The sequence below is a fragment of the Equus quagga genome, chromosome 4 (genome assembly GCF_021613505.1).
Source record: "Equus quagga isolate Etosha38 chromosome 4, UCLA_HA_Equagga_1.0, whole genome shotgun sequence".
NCBI lineage: Eukaryota > Metazoa > Chordata > Mammalia > Perissodactyla > Equidae > Equus > Equus quagga.
In genome coordinates this window covers 73,393,879-73,404,592 of record NC_060270.1, presented here as the reverse complement: position 1 = coordinate 73,404,592, position 10,714 = coordinate 73,393,879, and positions in this window count along the sequence as shown.

Below are 10,714 nucleotides of genomic sequence, written 5' to 3'. Positions count from 1 at the left end.
CGACTAACAGAGTATGGTAGAAGGGATGCTGTGTGACTCAAAGGCGATGCGGCTGCCACCTGGCTTGATACACAGCAAGGGATGATGGAACTCCTGGTGAGAATGTCAGACCAAAGTGTATCACCCAGAGGAAAGAACCCGTTTGTTGAGTGGGGGCATTTACCTTTGGGAGACCAAAGTCGTATAACCAGCAGGTTAGGAGCAAAGAGAAAAGTCAAAGTATCAAAAGTTATTAGGTCCAGGGAGGGAAGTAGAAGTGAAAGATAAAAATAAGTCCTAGGGTCAGACAGGAAACAGGTCAGACCGTGGCAGACAAGCATTCAAGACCGAAGCTAGGAACAAAACAAACCGAAGTGGCTCAGGACTGATGCGGTGAGTCATGTAAGGTACATTTTTGTAGGAGGCACAGAAATGTGCCCAAGGCTTAAGGGGCCTGGTAGACCCAGAAACTCACGATGTTAAAAGAGAAGAGGAGGAAAGTAGAACTGCTTAACTGCTTTAATTCCTACATTTTCTCCAGCCAAAAGATTGTCAGAGAGGGAAGGGCAGCACCAACATTAGTTTTTAAAAATAAGGTAGGTGAGGAACCTGTAAGAAAACACTGGCTGTTTAAAATGCATATAAGTCTCATGACCTAGAGGAGGAACATTCCTGGGACACTGAAAAACATGTGGGATGAAATAGAGGAACTCCTGTCAATAATTTCTGAAAAATCTTGACAATTAGGGAAGACAGAAAATGGACAAATGTTTTATTCTCAAAACAGAGGTGAATCTGTGAACTCCAGGAGATTGACTTGACATCTGGGAAATCTTCTAGAATAAATCATTAAAGAGATGATTTGCAAGTCCTTGGCAAAGGAACCAGCATCAGTTAGCGAAGATGAAGCAGTTGGCCTGAATTTCTATAGGAATTTGCCAGTCTCCAGCGATATCACTCTGAGAATGAGCTGGGTGTATAGTAAGCAAAGAGTTCTTTCTGATGAATGGATATGTGTCAACCAAATGGCAGGGCCCTCTCTAGTGCCCACCACAGGCCTCTGTACCCAAAATGTTTATTAAGGACGTGGGATAAGATTCTGATGGCATGAAGGCAGGCTGCAAGTAACACAAAACTGAGAGGGTTCATCATTATCCATCATAAACGGTGGAATTTGTACCAAAAAGATCTTGATAGGTACTAACTATGGACACGGTTTAAGAAGAAGAAATTTAACAGGAAAATCACAAACTTTTTTTGCTTAGGCATTCACTCCTCACCATCGATGGAAAACATGGAAAAATCCAAACACCCCAAAATTCTACCCACAACTATAAAAGAACAGGATCGAGAAAATCTGGTTTGTGTGCATGGAAAGGATCTGAGTTGCTTAACAACTCAATACAACTTAATAGTGTGATGTGACTGCCAAAAATACTACTGTGATGGGACGTTGTATTAAAAGAAGTATCCAAAACAAGGGATGCGATGATGCGGCTTTCGTGTTTGTTCTGGAAGTAAACCCTTGGAGGGATATTAACAGACTGGAGCATGTCCAGAAGAAAGCAACCATTATGGTAAGGAGACGGAGAACCTGTCACACGGAAAATGACTAAAGAAACTGGGTATATTTAGACAGGACAGGACTCTGTGGGGAGCACAGAATGGGAACAAGATTTAACAATTTAAAGGCCGTCACATGGAATGGAGTCAATGCGTGGGCGCCGTAAAGAAGCTGAGTACTGTTGAACCCCAGGAAAAACTGTCTCATTCCTGGAGGTATGCAAAGATGAAAGCAGTTTCCTCAAGAAGTTAGGAAATTCCAATCCTGGAGGCATTCAAGAGAAAGAGGAAAATCATTTGCCAAGCAGAATATCAAAGGGATTAATGATAATCCCATAAACCTATGACCTTTTATGACTACTTTATCACATGTATTCCTAACAACAAGCAGTACTTTAATGATCAGGAAATGGAGGATCAGAGAAGGCAAGTAACTTGCCTAAGAATACCCAGCTGGAAACAGAGAGCAGATACAGATCCCAGATCTGCTTCATTCTAAACAGTGCACATGCTTTTCCTCTACCCTAGGCTTCCTCAAATAAAACTGGGTTCCAGGAGAGGACATTGTCTCAATCTTTAAAATAAGAGAAGAGCAATGGGATCTACTGGAGCTAGAGTGTCTAACAAACCCTCCGAAAACATTAAGCATCACCAGGACTCTCTAGGCCGTCATTGAGCTACACAAATTATTTCTCAGTTTGGAATATCTTTGCTACTGATGGTTCTATCATACTTCAATAGTGAAATTAATTTTATAAATCTAAGACTTGCTTCTGAAAAGTTTTAAGTCCTTTTAATTTTCTCTAATCATTACTAAAACATTAATTCCTAGGCTTTCAAAAAAGCAATGCTTTTCAAATTCCAAATTAAATTTAAAATCATTTCAAATAATTTCTTTATTTCTATGGAAAATTCTTTTGATAGTTTCTGTTTTTGGCAAATCTGAGTCCCAGAAGAAATCTAAATTGAAGTCCTTGAGTTTCTATAAGTGTGTTTCATGTCTATGACATCACCTCGCCTTATGTATATTTCTTTAGGGAAATTTTAAGCTATTTGATTATTTTGACCATTTGTGTCTTTCATCTGTTATTAGATGAAATCATTTGCTTTTGCGAATCAATATATATACATGTCTATATATGCATATATATAATTGGCAAAACAGAGGAAATTCTCTGCTACTTTTTTCAGTCTCTTATAAGAATAATATACATTTTTAGACAACTGTGAGTCCAGTGGAAGTTCAGTGAGAGATGAGAATATACACACTGCCTTGGGAGAGACTGAAAGCTCTGCAGGCCCCCCGTGTGTGAGTTCACTTAGAAAGAAGGAGTGTCGCAGAGCTGACACAACAGCATGGTGAATTAGCAAGAGAGCAATCTCTCAGAGAACACTTTGTTGTGTTTTTTTACCTCAAATTGTAGGGGCCCTTGTAATAATTAATAGCTAGTGTCGCCTCTCTATTCTTGGTCTCTATCATTGCCTCTCTGACAAATAGTTTATAGTCTCTAATCTTTCCAGTTGTCTTCTCAGCCTGATGGTTTATCCCTCAATGCCTTTGTCTTAGAGCTGTGTTTTGCATTTGCTTGCTCATCCATGGTGACCTTGTTTGGGCTTTGTTTAGTTTATTTGTTGCCTGATGATACATACCGAGCCTTACAGGGACCATTTGACTTTATATACATTCAATTTATTGACTTTAGTCATCACTGCTTCCTAACACAACCAAAAGCACCCTGAAAGGGTTACACCAAGGCCACCACTGGAAGGTGAGTGCCCTACCCGCTGCCCTCTTATTTCAGAGCTTCAGAGGTTCAACCTGTCCTGTTCCCCATCCTGCCCCCCTGTTTGGCCACATGGGTTTTTCTCTCTGTAGCCAGCATTGATCTTACTAATAATCACAGGTTGAAGCAACGCAACCATGAGATTCCAGATTCATTTGCCTGCTTGTGACTAGATTGATTTATAAGCACCTTTGTCACCCTTCCTTATGTTTCTTTTCTTCAGTTTGTTTGAATGTGATATAGAATTTGCCACCAATTAAAAAATTAAAATCGGGCTAAGGTCAGTAATTGCAGAAAACATTTAATGAGTTTATATCCAAGAAGATAAGCATCACAATTATGAAATCACCTCATACTTGTAACTACTACAGAATAGGGGATGACCTCAGTGTACAAGAGTTACGAAATGATAAATAACTTATATTGAATATTCTGGGCATATCATCAAGGAACTGTATAAAAGCTTTATCTACAACTATACCAAGAATTATCTATTATTGTCTCAGAGTCTATTAAGCAAATACAGTAGAAAAGATATCTTTTATGTGATCTAAAAGATTTCAACCATGGTCCTTAGATCAAGATGAATTCTATTAAAAAAAAAAAAGCACTGGATTAGGAATCAGAAGATCTGATTTCTAATTTAACGCAACTACTAGTAAACCTTGGGTACGTCCTTTCTCTCTGTGAGCCCCTGTCCACTCACAGCACTGACGAAGGACATAAGATCTTTCACTTGAAGTAAAATGGAAGCCGCTTTCTTCCCCTGGTAGAGCACGCTCCATTCCTAAGGCTGGGTGCCCCACCGACTTTCAGCCCCAGCAATTAGGTTGTGCGTCCACTAACAGTCCATTGTGATTGTTGCGGGTTGTGTCATTGTAATTACATAGTATATTACAAAATTTGTAAATCAATGAAATGAAAATATGAAAAGGGTGATTTTCGTTTCTACAATAAAGAAGTTAAAAGCTCGCGATACTTAGTTAAGGTGAGTGTTACTAAAGAAACTTGCGGCTGTATTATATGTAAGCTAGATATTTGCAAAGGACTGGAAAAACATTTGGAGGGTTCAGTTCAGGCATTTCGAACGGCATCAGTCTAAGACCACTTTAAAGAAAATTAAAGACATGAAGTTTTCGTATTTCCTGGGGTGGAGTGACTTTGGAACGCAAATTTGCCTGAGGGCCAGCTTGTGGCTACATTTCCACAGGTAGTTATTTTCTATGTTTTAATTTCCCACCGCTCTGCTCATTTCCCTGTGTGTGGGGAGTGGTATTACTTCAGATTACCCTCTGCCAAAGGTGCTGCCCTTTGGGGTTCTACCTTTTAAATTTGAGGTCTCTGGCTCCCAAATTCCAAGATTTTACATTTGTACTGTTGTCTGAAAATTCCGTCAGAACAATTTCAATTTTTCCCAGTTACCAAATAATTTCAGAGCAAAAGTGACTTCCTTGCTCTCCTTACTTTTCTGGGGTTCCACTTTCCCTTAGATTTTGGCCTCGTAATCCCTCTTTATCTTTTCAGCTCTTTGATGCTTTTAAGATGATACTAAAAATATATTCCAAGCAACACTTTGGTTTCAGCAAGAGGGTTTTTCTTTATAACTGGGCCCACATTACATGCTATAGACTTTCTATAGGTCACCTACTCATGATTCTTGCTGAGAAACCAAACTGTCTTTTGAAATTGGCACGTCCCTCTGGAAGAGGCTGGTGCCAGGTCTGAAAGCTCAGAATGCCGTAACTCAAACTTTTTCCCAAATTAAAACTAAAACTACTGGCTCCTTTGCATTACATAATTCTGTCTCCAACATGCTGAAAGAGCTACTAAATTATAGGTGGACAAATTACTGGTAGGTAATGATTTCATTTCGCCACTATTTCTGGATTTTTTTCCCAGCTTGTCAGTATTTTGAGAAAGCTAAATTTATACGAATCATCTAATACAGTCCTTTCCAGGAAAACTTTGTGTGATGATAGAAATATTCTATAATCTGCACTGTCCACATGGGGCCATTTCATACTTGATGTGTGGCTAGTGAAACTGAGGAAATGCATTTTTGATTTATTTTAATTAATTTAGATAGCTGCATGTGTCTAATGCCTGCTGTATTGGACAGCGCAGATTCTAAGGGAAATTTCTTTATGATACTTCAGGATAAAGATTGGTTATATATGAAGGCTACATAAAAATCGTTTTGTGACCATGGTCTTCTCATCAGAAGCTATGTAGTTCATGAAACCAAAGTAGCAGCAACCACTAGTGACATAAAACAAACAACAAATACAAGATATTAATTAACCCAGCAGATATTTATTGAGCCCATATTATGAACCAGGCACCACACCAGGCACTGAAAAGTGTGCCATATGCCTGATGGTCCCTCCGCTTTCTATGTAGATGATGATTGATTGATAGATGACAGATGATTTTATAAACAGCTTTCATTGTAAAACATAACTTCATTACTTCAGCTTCCCATAAGTACATTAGAGAGGAATGTTTCTTTGACAAGATGTAAACATAGTCAACTACTAGCCCTGTGAGATGCTCTAAAGGGAGGGGAAACCAAATGTTCCGTGGGACAAATTGTGTCCTGGCATTAGGGTCTCAGAATTCCCATGTTGAAAATATCTGTTTAATTTTTCGAATCCAATGCTTACCAAATATGACCATAGAACCTCATTTTTTTCCCCACAAAATACTTGTTAATATTAATACTATGGAATACATTTTGGGAATTGGACATTTATGCTAAGGAATTTTATAAGACATAAAAAAATCCAAATCACTGGATAATCTAGGATAGTGTTTTTCAAAGTGCCTTTTGCAGATCTTTAGGAGGCATGAATGTATTCTCAGTAGTCCATAATATCTCTGGAGAATTCTGAAGTGATGTGATTTTAATTACATAATAACCTTAAAATAGTAATACAAGCATATGATGGACCATGTTGATGAACACATTCTAACAGTATTGCTCATAAGATTGTAACAGATTTCTCATAAGATTGGCTTGTAATTGTCTTACATTGATTTAAAAAATAGAGATGAAATTAAATGATCACTTGCTCCAAATGAAGGCCAAAAATGGTAGGGTTGATTGTACAAATTAAGGTTTAATAAAGAGAAGTAGTGAGAGAATTGAGCCATCATATGACAAACGTATTAAAAGCATGTTTTATCTCAAAATAATCTATTCTGTGGCAGATATTTCAATATATATTGAAATGCTTCAATTTCAAGGAAACACCCTTCACATTACTATAATTTGAAGCCTACTTATTTTATGCTTTTATTCATATTTATTTTGAAAATGTTTTGGTTTATAGATGTATATGACCTTAAGCTTGAGAACTTTCTATCTAGTTTTATGTTTAGAACTTTGTAATTTTTGCAGGTTTAAGTCATATTATGATAAAAATAATTGAAGTCAAAACTAGGGGTACATGAAAACTATTTATGTGTGGAAACACTGTTCTAGGATATTTCTATTACATTTCTGAATGTATCATATAGTATTTTAAAAATATTTAGCCAATGTTTAAAATTGGTTTGCATTCCATGGCTATGGCATTCCATGGCATCATATTTTTAATTTGCTGTGAAGCCAGGAAAAGTCTGAAAAATATTAAAATCTCATCATGGATGACCATGAGTTGACTGTGTTTAATATCATTGCAGATAAAAAGAGCTTTATTGAACTATTCAAGTAGGGCAACGTCAGGTTTTATGGGGGTTTTTTTTTCCAATCTCTATTGTCTTTTAAAAAAATTCCATACACAGCATAAAACATTATGCAAAACATGGTTTCAACTACCCTCTATAAGTCAATGACTCCTGATCTTTATTTCTAGACCCATTTGCTCACTTGAATTCCAGATGCACACTTCCAGTAGTCTACTAGACATTTTTAGCTGGATGTTCAACAAGTATTTCAAACTCATTCAACCCCAAATTCAAATCTTATATTCTTGTTCTAGGTCAGTGATGTTACTTCCATTCAGTTTCTCAAACTCGAAACTCTGAAGTCATTTTCCACTTGTTTCTTTTCATCACCCTCACCCTCACATCACCCTTACATCAGTGGTCAGCAAGTCCTGCCGATTCTCCTTGTGCCCTCGCCATTGCCTTAGTTCAGGCTTGCACCATCTCTCAGCTGATGATTGCAATAGCTGCCTACAGAGATTCCTTGCCACCAGTTACCTTCAATGCCAATCCAGCTTAAAATAGGAAGAACATATCTGATCTCACTGAGAGTTCTCAGTTGACTTGCTTCTGCTTACATGAGCTGGCCTAGTTTCATTTACTGAGACTTCTTACAAGGCTGTGAATTTAGTGAAGGCAAGGGCTCTCTCTCCTTCATTTTTGTGTCTCAGTATATAACGAAGCTCCTAGCATGCGACTGGTGCGTGCTACATGTTGTTGAATGTTGACAGGGCACCAGTGAGTGGCTAAGAGCACAGGCTTTGGAATCCGACAGAGCTAGATTTAATTTCTGCCTCCTCTGCCACTTAGTTGCCAAGTGACCCTGGGCAAGTTAACTTTAAGACAGTGGTTCTCATCTCTGGCTTCACATTAGGATTACACAAAGAATTTATTAAAAGGGTGCAGGTCCCCTCTTCAGCCCAGTTAAATCAGAATATATGGAGGGTGGAGGCTCAGGCACTAAAAATTTTAATAGATCCACAGATGATGCTAACATACAGCCAGGGTTGAGAATCACTGCTCTTGGCCTTAATTTCTCAGATACAATATAGCATCTGTTTTAAAGAGGTTTTGGGCACGTGAAATGAAATTGAACTTAGCATAGTGCCTGGCACATAGTAAGTGCTCAATCATGGTGTTAATACACAACGGCAATTTGTAACGTTCTTCCTTCTCAATCACTACCCCCCAGTTACTCTGGCTTCCCTTCAATTCCTAGAATGTACCAGGATCTTCCAGCCTTGGTGCCTTCACACTTGCTCTTCACTCTGCTCTTAGCAGATCCCTCTCCATCTTCAAGTCACACTTGCAGTCAGACACAGTCTCCAGGTGTTCCCCTTTATTCTCCATCACAATATGGAGATGTTCATAGTCTTCATAGCTGCCTCGATTTCAAATGATATGTTAATTTAACTGTTTACTGTCTGTTCCTGCAACTAGACTGCAAGCTTCACAAGAGCAAGAACCTGTCTGTTTTGCTTTCCTCCTGAGGTCCAGAGCCCAGTGCCTGGGATGTGCTAGATGTTCAGGTGATAGTTGTTGAAGGATGAATGGATTATTAAATGATCCATCCTGTAATCACAAAAAGGCAAAATTCCTTGACTTTGTGTGTCCCTCAACTAGATGTATCCTCACATCAAAATACCACAACAAGAAACAAGACCAAAGCTCCCCCAAACCAGGACTGTCTCCAGTGTTTTGGGTTCTAGCTACTGAGCTACTGACTAGGAAAACTGCAATACTTTTTTTTTTCAATGTTTTTAATTTGGGTAAGGCTTCCAGGTCCAAGGTTCTCAGAGGCTTACTGAAGGCTTAGTCATCAACCCGTGGGCAATAATTAATGTTAGTCTAACAACATCTCACTTCAACAAGGCAAATAAACTTCTGTGGGTGTTTGTATTAGCTAAGTAAAGAGTTTTTCGTTTTCTAAGTTTACCTTTTGGCCCATTCAGTTGGGAGACCAAACAATACCCAAGGTTAAGATAAAAAACTTTTTCTGAAGTCACAGAATTATCAATTCATTGATACCTTTGCCTATGAAAAGAACCTTAGAAAAAATTTAGACCAAACCCTCATTTCACAAATGAGGAAAAAAAAGGCCTAGAAAAATGAATTTATGGGACATGCTTATGTCCTTGCTGTCACAGCACCAGGTTTCAGGAATCCTTCACCTGTGTGTTCTATAGGCCATACTACACCACCTGCAAAGTAACCCAAAGTTATTCTAATTTCTCAAAGTTCTTAATCAATTTACAGTCTTTTGATTACAAATTGAGATTTTTAATGTTTCTATGATAATAACAAATATCTAGTCCAAATTCATGAGCTTGACTTTCAGATCTTATATGTCTCACCATACATCCTTCCGGTACTCCAGCCTCTACAATCTGTTTCATGTTTTTCCAACTCCGAGCTCCCACCAGAATGCACAGCCTCATCACATCTGCCTACTTATCCTCCATGCCTACTGAAAGACTACATCTTCCATGAAAATTGTCCTCAAACCTAGTCAGAAGAAGACAATGGCTCTTTGCATTTCTCCTAAGGATTCTGTATTCTGCCTTGTACTGCAGCAGGAATGACTGCACTGGATGTAAGAATATTAGGAACTGGTGCCACGTGGTTCTTGCTTTTTAGGTCTTGTCCCTCCTTGCAATTGATAAATAAACTAAAATAAATGTCTCTCTAGGCTTGAGTCAGTTTCGAAGCGTCTAAGAAAGCTGGGTTAGAGAAGACACGACCTGGCTGAACAGGACTCACGTGGCTCTGCAGAGAGCCATGATATCAGCACATTTTGAAGTTACTGTCTCTTTTGTGGGTGCTTTTCTCTTTTTCTAAAATTCCTCATCCATTCAGTATAACCGGTCCAAATCTTTTTTTACTGGTAGTGTAAAAACTTACACGAGACAAATTTAAGAGCTATAGGAGACATTAGAGAAAACGAGAAAGATTATATAAATACTTGCCTAGATGCATTTTGTTGCAAATTTTTCTTCTATTTTCAGAAATAAATGTACCCAGAAAAAGGTCAGAAACAAAAAAATCCATCTTACCAAAGTTTACCAGTTCAAAGTAAAAAAGTGCAAAGGAATTTCACCAACTCACACCCCTTTGCAAAGCTCTTAAGCAATTATTCTAGGCTCAAATTTCATCCAGAACTTTCCTCAAGACCATTATGTAACCTGATCACATCCATATTATAGTACTATTTCTGACAAATAAGGGGTTATAATTTTCTCCAGTTTGTTTGTATTTGTATTTTCTGTACTTTGCCGTAAACCTTTAAAGCTCTTCCTAGGAAAAGAAGTGTCCACAAACCGCTTTAGCTGGTCGAACTTGGGGAACGATTATCAGTGAAAACAGCATAAAGTGCTGTGGGATGGAGAAGAGAGAAATATCAATTATGCCTTTCTCCCAAAATAAGTTCTGATTAGTAAGGAAAGAAAAAGGTAAAGGGTAAAGCCCGGCAAAGCCACAAAGACACTGAGTCAGTGTCCTAAGAGGAAGAACCGGCCGCCCGCGCGCCAGAGCGGTCAATTCGGGTCGAAGGAGGGGGACCTGCGAAAGGCCGCGCCTCCAGAGTGTGTGCGTGTGTCAGTGCGCGATTCCCTGACACCGCCCACAGGCCTGGGCACTTGTCACAGCCCAGGGCTGCCTGATCAGCAAACAACAGCTGATCG